Source organism: Lithobates pipiens, unplaced genomic scaffold, assembly GCF_037356315.1.
Source record: "Lithobates pipiens isolate NorthernLeopardFrog02 unplaced genomic scaffold, aLitPip1_a1.2 Scaffold_27, whole genome shotgun sequence".
NCBI lineage: Eukaryota > Metazoa > Chordata > Amphibia > Anura > Ranidae > Lithobates > Lithobates pipiens.
In genome coordinates this window covers 86,215,328-86,230,073 of record NW_027507788.1, presented here as the reverse complement: position 1 = coordinate 86,230,073, position 14,746 = coordinate 86,215,328, and the positions used below count along the sequence as shown (strand labels likewise).

At 48.3% G+C, this 14,746-nt stretch overlaps 1 protein-coding gene across 3 annotated transcripts in view; it reads right to left on the bottom strand.

The window, feature by feature from the left end:
• Nucleotides 1-14,746, bottom strand: part of LOC143933954 (DNA-directed RNA polymerases I, II, and III subunit RPABC5-like) — a 90,387-nt gene that overhangs the window by 26,302 nt on the left and 49,339 nt on the right. The window contains exon 1 of one of the 3 annotated variants that reach the window (XM_077457162.1): nucleotides 7,750-7,855. The exons of 1 other annotated variant lie outside the window; for it this stretch is intronic. The gene's annotated coding sequence lies outside the window, so the exon portion shown is untranslated. Of the gene's footprint in view, nucleotides 1-7,694; nucleotides 7,856-14,746 lie in introns of those variants that run through there. One more of the 3 variants, XM_077457161.1, reaches the window with a different exon arrangement.

Below are 14,746 nucleotides of genomic sequence, written 5' to 3'. Positions count from 1 at the left end.
CTTTCTGCAAGGCCTCCCGGAGATGTCTCATCCTCTGCTCCCTCTGCGATGGCAAGATAAGGTCGGCAACCTTACCCTTGTACCGTGGATCAAGGAGAGTGGCCAGCCAGTAATGGTCCCTCTCCTTGATCCGAAGAATAGGTGGATCCTTCCGCAGGCTTTGCAGGATCAGGGAGGCCATGCAGCGTAGGTTAGCTGAGGCATTCGGTCCGGAGTCCTCTGGGTCACTAAGGACAACATAATCCGCAGCTACCTCCTCCCAGCCACGTACAAGTCCACGTGTTTCTTGGGACTGTAAATCATCCCTACAAGACTGCTGCTGCTGCTGATGCTGAGTGCCAGCCTCCACCTCCATGCTGACACAATCATCCTCCTCCTCCTCCTCCTCCTCCTCATCCTCTTCCTGTGTGATGGGTGGCACAGCAGGAACACTGTCTGGATAAAGGGGGCCTTGAGAGGCAAGGAAGTCCTCCTCTTCCTGCCTCTGTTTTGCCTCAAGTGCCCTGTCCATTATTCCACGCAGCGTATGCTCCAAGAGGTGGACAAGAGGTACAGTGTCACTGATGCATGCACCATCACTGCTCACCATCCTTGTGGCCTCCTCAAACGGTGACAGGACAATGCATGCATCCCTGATCATGCCCCACTGGCGTGGTGAGAAAAAACCGAGCTCCCCTGACCCTGTCCTGGTGCCGTAGTCGCACAGGTACTCATTGATGGCCCTCTGCTGCGTGTGCAGCCGCTGTAGCATGGCCAACGTTGAGTTCCACCTGGTGGGCATGTCACATATAAGGCGATTCTTGGGCAGGTTCAACTCCTTTTGGAGCTCAGCCAGCCGAGCACAGGCATTAAATGATCGGCGGAAATGCACAAAGACTTTCCTGGCCTGCTTCAGGACATCCTGTAAGCCCGGGTACCTGCCCAAGAACCGCTGCACCACCAGGTTAAGGACGTGAGCTACACAGGGCACATGGGTCAGTTGTCCCTGTCGGAGGGCGGAGAGGAGGTTGGTGCCATTGTCGCAAACCACCATTCCTGGCTTAAGCTGGCGTGGCGTCAACCACCTCTCGGCCTGCCCCTGCAGTGCTGACAAAACATCCGCCCAGTGTGGCTCCTGTCCCCCAAACAAACCAGCGCAAGCACGGCATGGCATCGTTTTGCCTGCGTACTTGCGTAGCCCCTGGAACGCCTACAGAGCACCGCTGGTTCTGAGGACAGAGCACTGGAAGAGGCCATGGAGGAAGAAGAAGAGGAGGGGGTGGAGGAGAGAGGTGTGTCACAACCAATAGTAGCATTTTGGAGGCGTGGTGGTGGAACAACCTCCAACACTACTGCACCTTGTCCTGCATCCTTCCCAGCTGCCAGAAGAGTGACCCAATGGGCCGTGAAAGACAGGTAACGTCCCTGTCCATGCCTGCTGGACCATGAGTCAGCGGTAATATGCACCTTACCACTGACCGCCCTGTCCAGCGAGGCAAGGACATTGCCTTCCACATGCCGGTAAAGAGCCGGAATCGCCTTCCGTGAGAAAAAGTGGCGTTTGGGGACCTGCCACTGAGGAACCGCACATTGTACAAACTCACGGAAGGGGGCCGAGTCTACCAACTGAAAAGGCATCAGTTGAAGTGCTAGCAATTTAGCCAAGCTAGCATTCAACCGCTGGGCATGTGGATGGCTGGGAGTGAAATTCTTTCGCCGGTCCAGCAGCTGGGGCAGGGACATTTGCCTGCTATAATCGGACGTGGGTGTACTGCTAGCAGAGTGCCCGGAAGCACTTGGCTGTGACACACCTAATTCTACACCTTCATTCCTCTCAGAGCAGGTTTCAGAGAGGACTGAAGGTCTAGTGGGGTTGGAGATGCCAGCTGATGAGGAGCAAGGAGAGGTCCACTTTGTTCTTTGGTGTGGGTCTTTGAGGTACGCTTGCCAACGAGCTGCATGGCAGGTCAACATATGTCTGGTCAAGCATGTGGTGCCCAAGCGGCTGATGTTTTGGCCACGCGAGATACGCTTGAGACATATGTTGCAAATAGCAGCGGTGCGATCTGATGCACTCGTCTCAAAAAAGGCCCACACCAAAGAACTTTTAGAATAACGCACATAACTGCACAGGCGGAGCTCTGCGGTGTGATTCAGTGGGTGTGCTGCCCCTAAGCTGGCCCTCGGAGGGCATCACGCCTCGTTGGACATGTGCCTCCTCCTCCTCCTCTCTCTTACCAGGCACCCACGTGGAGTCAGTTCCCTCATCATCCCCTCCCTCTTCATCGCTGTAACAAACCTGGCAGTATGCTGCAGCTTGTGGAACATGACTGCCAGATTGCTGTCCTTCTTGAGCATCCCCTCTCTCTGCATTCACGCTACTGCCTTCCTCTAGCTGAGTGTCATCATCAGAGCCTACAAAACACTGGGCATCCTCCTGGAGCATGTACCCAACACTGTGCTCATAGAGTTCAGGAGACTCCTCAGGAGGACGTGGTGGGTCTAGGGAAGGAGTCACTGATGATGACATTGATACGAGGGAAGACTATGCGTTGGCAGCTGCTTTGCTAGTACCCTGAGACTGGGTGAGAGAGGATGAGGAGGATGAGGAGGATGAAGAGGGCTTGGTCATCCACTCTACCAAGTCGTTGGCATGTTGCGGTTCAACATGTCCAGCTGCCGAAAAGAAGGACAAGCGTGTCCCATGGCCACGTGCTGATGACAATGCACTGCGTCCACGACCAGCACTGTTGTCTCTAGACACAGAGCCTGCTTGCCCTCTTATCGGCTCGTGCCTGTCTGCCTCTCCTTGCTGGCCTTCCAGACATGGTAATGGCCTGAAGGGAGTTGGGTAAAACAGCAGTTGGGTAGTGTATATTGTGCTGGAGGCACACAACACCCACTAACTCCTGCAGATGCCTTTATTATAGAACACCAGCAATAAAGGGGTATACTGTACTGGAGGCACACAACACCCACTAAGCCCTGCAGATGGCTCTATTAGAGAACAGCAATAAAGAGTAGATACAGGTGTATATTGTGCTGGAGGCACAAAACACCCACTAACTCCTGCAGATGCCTTTATTATAGAACACCAGAGATAAAGGGGTATATACAAATGTATACTGTGCTGGAGGCACACACAACTTCCAATAACTCCTGCAGATGGCAGATGGCTCAAATAGAGAAGAGCTATGTAGGTGGATATAGTGGTGTGTACTGGGTACAGAGCACGCAGACAGCACGCACAAGCTCTTAACACTACTGACTGCAAGCTCTATTATAAAAGATAGATCACTAGCTATATAGGTGAGGTGAATATAGCGGTGTATACTGCGGTCAGGGCACGCAGACAACAACCACTACAGAAGAGCAAGATCGAAAATCGGCCGATAGCGATCGGTGTATACTGTGTTGAAGGTACACAGAACACCCACTAACTGCTTCAGACGCCAACACACTACACAAGGCCGCCGCGCTGGCGGCCTTATATAGTGTGGGGCGTGTACTACACAGCCTGAGCTATGATTGGCCACAGGCAGGAAATCATGGCTCTCCTCGCTGCTGGTGCTGTGATTGGCCAAGCATGCGAGGTCACAGTGCATGCTTGGCCAATCATGAGCCAGCAATGCACTGCGATGACGCAGTGCATTGAGGGCCGTGAGCTCCACACGAATTTGGCGCGAACGGCCCATAATGTTCGGAATTCGCCGAACGGGGCGAACAGCCGATGTTCGACTCGAACACGAAGCTCATCCCTACTCAGAAGAGGGCCAGGCCCTTAGAGGAGATAACTGATGCCTAAAACTTACAAATCTGCCCCCACTTTGCTATTTACGCAATGTGACATTTTCTGGATTACAAGCTAACCGAGAAGCTCTGTAGATCCATGTTCGTGGACCCCTCCCCCCCCTTTATCTCCCCCCCCTTATCCCACCACCATCTACCTTCTCTCTTCCCACTTTCTAAGCTACCTCTAACTTCAACTCTTAATAACCTGGAAGAAGAAAAGAGATTGAGCTCATAGGACTACACTGTACCCACACCTCAAGAATACAAACATGCCCTCACAGGACAGGGGAGTGTGTGGTAGACCTGCAAGAACTGTATAGCAAGAAGATTTGACCTACATTGCTATTCAGATAGTAATGTCATCACACTCACTATATTCTCCTTTCCTATATCATGCCAAACTGTGAGAAGATGTAACACCATGTACGTCAAAGTCATATGGCTCTCGTTTCTGTATTTGTATTCCTGTTCTCTTTGCTGTGTTGTCATAAGTGTGATCCCTGTGGACCTCTTTCTCAGAATGAAGAAAAAAAAAAAAAGGAAAGGGCTTTATCTTCAAGTAGTTAGAATAGTGGGTGATGTGTGGCATACGTTTCTAATGTTGTGCATAAAATACCAGGGCAGTTAAAAAACAAAAAACAAATGACCCCTTTTTGGAAAGTAGACATCCTAAGCCATTTGCTGATAGGCATGTTGAGTCCATGGAATAATATATTTTTTTACACAAAGTCACTAAATTATATATTACTCACACATGACATGGGTTTATGTGGAATTACATCCCAAAATACATTCTGCTGCTTCTCCTGAGTATGAAGACTTTTTGGGAGCCTAGCCGTGTACAGGACCTGGTATACCAATCAACGCCTTCAGGATTTCTAAGAGTGTAAAATGGTGATTTCACTTCCTCACTACCTATCAGTTTCGGAGGCCATGAAATGCAAAAGATAGCACAAACCCCCCCAAATGAGCACATTCTGGAAAGTAGACACCCCAAGCTATGTGCTGAGAGGCATGCGGAGTCCATATAAAATTGTATATTTTGTCACAAGAAAATGAGAAAATTTAAATTATTTTTTTTTTTTTTTTTTATTTTTTTTTACACAAAGTTGTCACTAAATGATATATTGCTCAAACATGCCATGGGCATATGTGGAATTGTAATTCCACATATGCCCATGGCATGTTTGAGCAATATATCATTTAGTGACAACTTTGTGTAAAAAAAAAAACAAACAAAAAAAAAACTAATTTAAATTTTCTAATTTCTCATTTTCTTGTGACAAAATATACAATTTTATATGGACTCCGCATGCCTCTCAGCACATAGCTTGGGGTGTCTACTTTCCAGAATGTGGTCATTTGGGGGGGGTGTACCCCCAAAATAAATGTTGCTGCTTCTCCCAAGTACAGGGATCCCACATGTGTGGGACTTTTTTGGAGCCTAGCCACGTACAGGACCCCCAAAACTAATCTCTGCCTACAGGGTTTCTAAGGGCGCAAAATGGTGATTTTACTTCTCACTACCTATCACAGTTTCGGAGGCCCTGAAATCTCGAGATCGCACAAAACCCCCCCAAATTACCCCATTTTGAAAAGTAGACACCCCAAGTTATTTGCTAAGAGGCATGGTGAGTATTTTACAGCTCTCTTTTGTTTTGGAAAATGAAAAAAAAAAAAAAAAAAAAGGAACAATTTTTTTCTTCTTCTTTTAATTTACAAAAATTTGTGACAAAAAAAGCGAGATCTGCAAGATACTCAACATGCCTCTCAGCAAATAGCCTGTGGTGTCTACTTTCCAAAATGGGGTAATTTTGGGGGGGGGGGGCCTTTAGACTATATGGGCATTTTATGGCCTCCGAAACTGTGATAGGTAGTGAGGAGTGAAATCAAAAATTTACGCTCTTAAAAAGCATGAAGGCAGTGATTGCTTTTTGGGGTCCTGTACATGGCTAGACTGCCAAAGTCTCACACATGTGGTATCCCCGTACTCAGAAGAAGTAGCAGAATGTATTTTGGGGTGCAATTTCACCTCTACCCATGGCATGTTTGAGCAATATATCATTTAGTGACAACGTAGTGAAATTTTCCTGAAACTTGTGGCAAAATATAAAATATTCCATGGACCCAACATGCCTCTCAGCAAATAGCTTGGGGTGTCTACTTTCCAAAATGGGGTCATTTGGGGGGGGGGGGGGGGTTGTACTGCCCTGCCTTTATAGCACCTCAAGAAATGATAGGCAGTCATTAACAAAGCTGCATAAATTCCAGAAGATATACCCTAGTTCTTAGAAGCTGTAACGTTTGCGCAAACCAATAAATATATGCTTATTGAATTTTTTTACCAGAGACATGTGGCTGAATGCATTTGGGCCTAAACGTATGACTAAAATTGCATTTGTGTGTTTTTTTGTAACAAGTAGAAAAAATGTCAGTCTTTTTTCATTTATATTTCAAAAAATAAAAACTGCAGAGGTGATCAAATACCAACAAAAGAAAGCTCTATTTGTGGAGAAAAAAAAAAAAGGACACAAATTTAGTTTGGGTACAGAATTGCATGACCACGCATTAGTTGGCCACAGCATAGTGCCAAATTGTAAAAAGTGCTCTGGTCATGAAGGGGGTAAAATCTTCCGGGGCTGAAGTGGTTAACTCTGGGGTTAGGGACCAAACTTTGCACAGGTGCCTTGTCACGGCAGGTTGGCTTTACTTATATTTGCAAATGTATTCAACAAAAAAATATGTTTTAATGCAAATTGTTAAAGTAGTTTAGATATTTTTGTTGGCTAGCTGTGCTCTAGGGTCCTTTTTGGATTATTTTTTGTGAACTGTCCTGCTCATGTGCACCTTATTCATGATAGTATAAACTAAACTTAGTGGTTGCCATTTTTATTTAGTCTCTGAAATACTTTTACAGCATACTCCAAGCCACTATAACATGTTACCCTCTCTTATTTATAGCGCCACACCAAAACACGCAACAGTTATGCTGCGTACAAACGATCTGAATTTTGGTCGGAAAAAGCTCTGATGGTTTTCCCAACAGAATTCGGATGGGATTTCGCTGAAACTGTCTTGCATACACACAGTCACACCAAATTCTGACCGTCAAGAACGCGGTGACATACAACGAGCCTAGAAAAAGGAAGTTCAATAGCCAGTACCCAACAGCTTCGGTTGTATCTGAGCATGCGTGAGTTTTTGCGAGTGGGAAATTACACACAAACACATTTTCGGATAGGAACCTTCTTCCGACCGAAAAATTTAGAACAAGCTCTCAATCTTTTGCTGGCTGAAATTCGGCCAACAAAAGTCCGATGGAGCATACACACAATTGCATTTTCCGACCAAAAACTCTCATCTGTCTTTTGCTGGCTGAATTTCCGATCATATGTACGTGACATTAAAGTATAACTAAAGGCATTTTTTTTTTTACATTTTGGATAGAGTGAAGAGGGATTAGAACACCTGTCAGGTTTTTATTGCTGTCTGTGCACCCAGTAGGGAGATTCACCCTATTTGTCCTGTTTACCATTATCACAGAGTAAAAGGGAAAGAAAATCCAAAATTATGGGTCATCACCAGAACAGGCGAAGAGGCAAAATTTTTCAATGAAGACACCGTTTCTGATTTCCTCACACTTTCTGTTGAAGCTATGGGACAGGAAGTGAAGAGAAATCTCCATAGATGGGAAAATGTGTTCCTTTTGGGACAAAGGTTTTGCATGAATAATATACAGAGGAATACATATTTAAATATATATATATTTAAAGCAGAGTATATAGTGTCACTTAAACAATTTTTAAGCCCCATCAAGCCAGCTGTCAAGTGGAATGAATATGGGCAGTAACTATGAATAACCCTGCACTCTCTTCTACTGTATCCCATACAGGATTCTCATTGTAAAGCATGGGTTTACTCACAGGATCCTCCACTCCTCTCTGGATGAAGGCTTCCAGATACTGTACAATTTCTTACCAGTCCCAGGGAAGGAACTTTCTAGTCTTCCGTATGTAGCAGCAATGATCATGCGCTTTGCAGGCTTAGGTAACTAAATGACGCAGCTTGTTTTTACAGTTGCTACAAGCAACCGCTAGATGGCAGCAAAGTACGTTGTTGTGCGTGCTATTAATAGGATCAGCGCTGGCAGGGTTATGTAATGCTTTTCGGCCAACCTAGGAAAATAAAAGGAGAAGCATCCTGCACTGCAATGGTGATAAATTGGGTCTTAAAGTGAATTTATAATCTTTTATTTTTTTCTAGATATACATCAAAATGCAAGAGATGGTAGAGGCTATGTATATAATATTAGAGATAGTCAGAGACTGCAGACGCGGTACAGGCAGGGCTGGACTTACCATTGGGCTTGACTGGGCTCAAGCCCATGGGCCCCGCTCCAATAGGGGGCCCCACCGAGATACATAGCCGAATGTACTCCACTCCGCTCTGCTCACAGTCACGCTCAGTCCCTCCCTATGCACAGGGGCTGGGCGTGACTGTGAGCCGAGCCAAGTACACTCGGCTACTCTTGGGCCCGAGAGCCCCCGAGATACACAGGACTCTGTATCTTGGCGGCGCCATTTTTAAACTTCAAGACTACAATGACAAGGCTGCAAGTGACACTGGAGCAAGGCTACAAATGACACTGACAAGGCTGCAATGACGCTGGACAAGGCTGAAATGATGGGCAAGGCTGCAGATGGACACTGATCAGGCTGCATTGATGGGCATTTAAAAAGTTTTTTCCTTAAACTTCCCTCCTAAACTTGGAGTGCGTGTTATGTGCCGATAAATATGGTAAGGTATAGAAGGTAGGGCCCGAAAGTGACTCAAGCCCAGGGGCCCCCACCACCGTAAGTCCTGCCCTGGGTACAGGAGATGGTCAGAGACTGCAGACATGGTACAGGAAATGGTAAGAGACTGCAGACATGGTACAGGAAATGGTCAGAGACTGCAGACATGGTACAGGAAATGGTCAGAGACTGCAGACATGGTACAGGAAGTGGCGGCCCATGCTTTTTGGGCTCATGGGCACCACCATGCCTATCCCTGCCTCCTCCTCTCTATCTGCACAACGGATGCATGAATTCCTATGGCATGGGAGGGGGGGGTGTTTCTTTTGAAGAAACTGATTAGAGCCAGAGGCTCCATTAGGCTTTAATAGAAAAGGATGGGCTCGGGGTGAAGAGAGTGCACCCTGATGCCACCCAATTGTGTGACCATGGCGAAGGTCAGAAGTGCTGTATTGCTGGTTTACATACCGTATCTGTAATGCTGGGCTTATATACCCTATATGTAATGCTGGGCTATACACACTGTCTGTAATGATGTTGGGCTATATACCCTGATCTGTGAGGCTGAGCTATATACCCTAATCTGTGAAGCTCAGCTATATATTCTGATCTGTGTAGCTGAGCTATATACTCCTGACACTATGGGTGGAAAACAGGGGACGAAGTGGATGGATTCTATAAGGGATGCAGCTTATGAGAAGTGGGAGTGGTCAGAAGGAAGAGTGGGGTCTGGCGCCCCCCCTATCCTAAAACTTTACCAGCAGCCACTGGGTACAGGAGATGGTCAGAGACTGCAGACACGATACAGGAGATGGTCAGAGACTGCAGACACGATACAGGAGATGGTCAGAGACTGCAGACACGATACAGGAGATGGTCAGAGACTGCAGACACGATACAGGAGATGGTCAGAGACTGCAGACACGATACAGGAGATGGTCAGAGACTGCAGACACGATACAGGAGATGGTCAGAGACTGCAGACACGATACAGGAGATGGTCAGAGACTGCAGACACGATACAGGAGATGGTCAGAGACTGCAGACACGATCCGGGAGATGGTCAAAAACTGCAGATATAGTACAGGAGATGGTCAGAGACTGTGGATATAATGCAAGTGAGTCAGAAACTGTGGACATGATACAGGAGATGGTCAGAGACTGCAGATATGATGAAGGAGTTGGTCGGGACTGGGACATGGGGCAGTAGACTCTCAGAGACTGAACATGCTACAGGAGTTGTTGGACACTGGGGATATGCATCAAGAGAGTCAGACACATTGCATGAGACTTCTCAATATTACTGCTATAAAAAGGGCAATAGTGTCTGCAGGGGCCCCTGTGGTTGCACAAAAAGTGCAGAAGGGCTGCAGATTGGGCATCAGGGACACAACGGTACATGTAAAACATTTTTTTTTTTACACGAGTTAAACAGTTACAATTTCAGGACATGTTTTTAGGTGTCTGCCCCATCTTGTTCCAAGCGGTATAAGCTGTTAAGGTTTTACAAACTTTGTACGTAGATTCTGTAATTATAAATGTACATGCAAACAGGAATATTTCATTGTTACATAGACTTTGCTCCTTGCTTTGCAGTGCTACTACTTTGATGCTCTTTCTCATGAAAGTTTATGGGCTTTTTCACATGGGGAGCTGGGGGCAGTAAAAAAAAAAAGCAACTGGGCCACTGTTTTACTTCCCCCCTCCCCAATTCTACTATTATGACTGACCTATCTGGGCTGTATACATGCCATGACTGAGATTTGCTTTGCAGTTGTGGCACATTTAACTTGGTTTAACAGATGGCACTGCACTGCCTTTTGAGCTTGCATGTTGAGCTCAGTGGATTCACATCATTTGCAACTGCAGTGCATTGCTGCAATGTAAAATTACTGGCAAAAAAAAAGTAAAAGAAATAGATGTCAGGAGGTGGGAATAGTCCTCTGAAAAGCGATCCACTGCAGATTGCTTTTCGGCGAGTAGTAAGCTTACCACCTGGCTGAAATAACCTTATGAGTTGGCCAACTCATTGAAAACAATGCTCTGCCTCTGTGGTTGATATCTTGTTGCAAGTGTTGATAAAGAGAACTTGTAAGCAAGGAAGCAAATATTCGAGGAACTGACATACTTGTCTGCCATGATTTATGTACCCAGTGGATATATATTAATATATAATAATATATAGTGTGTGTGTGTGTGTGTGTGTGTGTGTGTGTGTCATAAATAAGCCATTTTCACTGAGCAGTTTTGTGCCACTTGCTGAACTTTTAAGCACTGAAGAAGAGGCTTTTAAGATACTGAAACATGTTGGCATTTTTTCGGCAGGCTGTTGAGCAACTAAAACTGGCCATATATGCAGTGAAATTTCTTTCCTGCAACCACAGACAGTGTTGACAGGGGAATTCCTCCCGCCGAGCCACTGTGTTCTCCTGGCGGAGGAAGCTGTCCCTGCTAGGACAATACAGCGATTTCTCTTATATGCACCGACTGACACAGCTCCTCTCTTTAGACCATTGGGTTGTTACGCCACCTTTAGGAGAGGACTAGGCATAACATGTAATGAAAAAAACTCAGGTGGTCCCTTAGGCAACAACCCCTCAGCCTGCCATGCAGCTTCAGTTTTATTTTGCCTAGTGAAGGAGAAGGACCTAGGAACCCCCCCGACGGGCCCATCGGTCCATGTTTTTTCTGCAGAAGCTTTGCTTTTTGCGCGAGATTAAAGATCCTGTTATCTGCTATCAACAACCGGCTGGGTGACAGGCTGGATACCCTTATCCTTGTAGTCTCCACAGCCTGGCCAGTGAGCGTGTGCAAACCAGAGCTACTCGCGGGGATCGGCCACGACGTATCTCAGCTACAGGTGGTCGGTGAGCGTTAATGCTCCGGGGCACACATATGACTGGGCTACTGATGTCTGCGTCACAGTGTGCTGGGCCAGCACCCACCCCGTACTGATCGGAGAGTGGCTCTGTGATGGAATGTCTCCCAGCTCTGCAGGACTGGTAAGTACAGCTCTCCCTGCTTCAGTGGGGCTGAGCAGCTGGGCATTCCCTGGGAGGTAGATTCACGGGTCTCTCACCTTCCTCTCTTCTCTCCCTGTTATCACCCCCCCCCCCCCCATGTGGGGGATGTTGCATGAGGCTGCTGAGCAGTGTGTCATATGCAGGGGCTCTCCGGGGGGCTCTCACCTGGGGGGTACTGCGCTGGCTGTGCCCTGGATGTGTATGGATCTCTCCCTGGGGTGTCTGGAGGCTGTACCTGTCGATCGCTGTAGCACTGTTCACTTCACTGTCCTTCATGGTATACAGTGTTCGGCGGCCATCTTTGGTGGAGCAAGGAGCAGCATGCTTTCCTGTAGCTCGGCGGCTATTTTCCCTGTGTTTATGTCCTTTATAGTGGATGCTCGGTCGCCATTCTATTGAAGCCTGAGCACGTTTTTGATCAGTTTCAGTGCCATGTGCAGCAGCTCTGGACAGCGCAGTGGGTTCTCCTATGCACCTGGGAGCTGACACAGGACACAGGCACTACTAGCTGGACAGCACAGAACCAGTCAGGGTGGCTAGTCCTGTGGGAAAGAGCCTTTCAGCCAGCAGCAGTTAGGCGGGTGGGACCATCACTGTCCTAAGTCCCCATCAGGTGGTAGACAGGGTAGGGTCAGCAGGGCTTCAGAAACTGGTGTTTCTTCCCCTGAAATCCAGGCAATTGCAACCGGTTCGCCTCTGGACGCTTTGTCGGCAGTCCTCAATTCGTTCGTTGCCAAGATGGAAGCGGTGCGTGGGCGCAAAGGTGCTAAAAACCGGCCCCTGCCCCCTGTCCTCCGGGGAGAGCTCTGACGCAGACTCTGGCCCTGCTGAGTCTGGTGACCCCTGCTCTGTCATTTCAGATGATGCTGACCAGGACCGTTTGGACAGTGAGGATGAGTCCCCGTCCGGGTCTGTGCGTGACAATGCACTTGTTGGAGCACTAATCACAGCTGTGCGTGATACTCTGAAGATTCAGGAGCCAGCAGATCCCTCTGCTGATGTAGCGGTCCCTTTTGGGTCCCATAAGCCAGCCCGTTCACCTAAGGTGTTTCCGTATCTGACGTATTTCGATAAGTTAATTTACAAGGAATGGTGTCGACCACAGTGGACCTTTTCAGTCCCCAAATACATGGCGGTGCGTTTCCCATTTGAGGAGAGCCTTCTCAAAAAATGATTGGCTCCTCCAGCTGTGGATCCCCCAGTATCCAGGTTAAACAAAGTAACCACGTTCCCGGGAGAGGGGACTCCTGCATTTAAAGACCCCACAGATAGGAAGGCCGAGGCAGTGGCTCGTTCCTTGTTTACGGTTGTGGGGGTCAACCATGCGACCGGTACTGACTTCCGCACTTGTGTCGCACACACTGAGTGGGCAAAACTGTTGCACTGCGAATTGGTAGAACAACAGGCTTCTCCTGTCTGCGTGGAACTAGCAGACCAACTAGTGCAAGCCTGAAGTACGTCTGTGACGCAGCCCTGGATACCCTTCCTCTGTTGTCCAGGGCTTCAGTGTCAGCTGTGGTGCTGAGGCGCCTAATTTGGTTAAAATGCTGGTCTACTGACCAGGTATCCAAACAAGCCGTGACGGATCTTCCCTTCCTTGGCGAGCGACTCATTGGAGCCTCTTTGGATGACATTATTAAAAATGCCAGAGGTGGTAAGAGTACACTACTCCCACAGGCCAGGAAGGCTAAGGAGCCATGCCGTAGGCTTTTTCGTCCGCTTCGACCAAGCGTCCCCAGGATGACCTCTGAAGGACCAAAGCATCCCTGGAACCGCAAGCCGAACAAGCCTGCGAGCAAGAGTGCTACTGCATGAAGGTTTGCCCCCGCCCGCAACATGGGTGTGGGGGGGGGGGGGTCGCCTTCGGGAGTTTGCAGCCCAGTGGACCTCTCGGCTGTCCGACCAATGGGTCTGCGATCTGATTTCCTCAAGCTACAAGAGAAAGTTCCTCTCTTGGCCGCAAAACAGATTCTTCCCCTCCAGCATACCCGTACTTCCGGCTCACCGGGAGGCCCTTTTGGGGGCGGTAATGGACCTGCTGAATCGCAGGGTGATAGTACCAGTTCCAGAATCTGAACATTTCCGGGGGTTCTACTCAAACCTGTTTGTAGTCCCCAAAAAGGAAGAGGTATGTCCAATCTTGGACCCGAAAGCCCTCAATTACTTTGTGAAAGTACAGAGGTTCAGAATGGACTCAGTTTGCTCAGTAGTCACTGCACTCCATCAAGGGGACTCCCTGGCATCCTTAGACATCCAGGATGTGTACCTACACATACCCATATGCCTTCCGCATCAGAAGTTTCTGCGATTTGCAGTCGGTGAAAACCTTTACCAGTTTGAGTCTCTCCCTTTTGGTTTGGCATCAGCCCCCCGAATCTTTACCAAGATATTGGCTCCTGCTTTGCTGTTGCTGCGGCAACGCAGGATTGCGATCGTCGGATACCTAGACTATCTCCTCCTGAGAGCATCTTCCGCCTCAGAGTTAGCGGAGGATGTGGCGATCACCAGGCAGACCCTGCAGGAATTTGGGTGTCTGTTGAACCTAAAAAAGTCGGTGGACTCAGCGTTTGGAGTACCAAGGCTTGCTGCTGGACTTCATGGAAGCGAGAGTGTTTCTCAGACAAGATGCAGACTCTCAGAGCCGCGGTAACAGTTGATGAACCGCAGGTGGTCGTCACTATACTTCTGCATGCGAGTACTGGGATTCATGGTGGCCTCCTTTGAGGCAGTACCATATGCCCAGTTTCACACCAGAGTCCTGCAGAAGGAGATTTTGACACAACGGGACAAATCTCTGTTGTCCCTGGATCGGCAGATTCAGGTGAGCCAGTTAGTCAGGGATTCCCTGATCTGGTGGCTGAGGTCCCCGGCACTTCGGTCCTGGAAGTCGTTCCTACCTCTGAAGTGGTTAGTGATCACAACGGACGCCAGCCTATCCGGCTGGGGTGGAGTAATGGGAGTTCGGTTGACCCGGGGCCTCTAGTCGGTGAAGGAATCCAAGTTGCCGATCAATCTGCTCGAACTGAGAGCAATCAGGCTATGCCTCTCCACAGGGTCGATAAGACTTCAAGGGCGTCCGATCAGGATCCAGTCAGACAACGCCACGGTGGTGGCATACGTCAATCACCAAGGAGGAACAAGAAGCTTGGCTGCCGCACG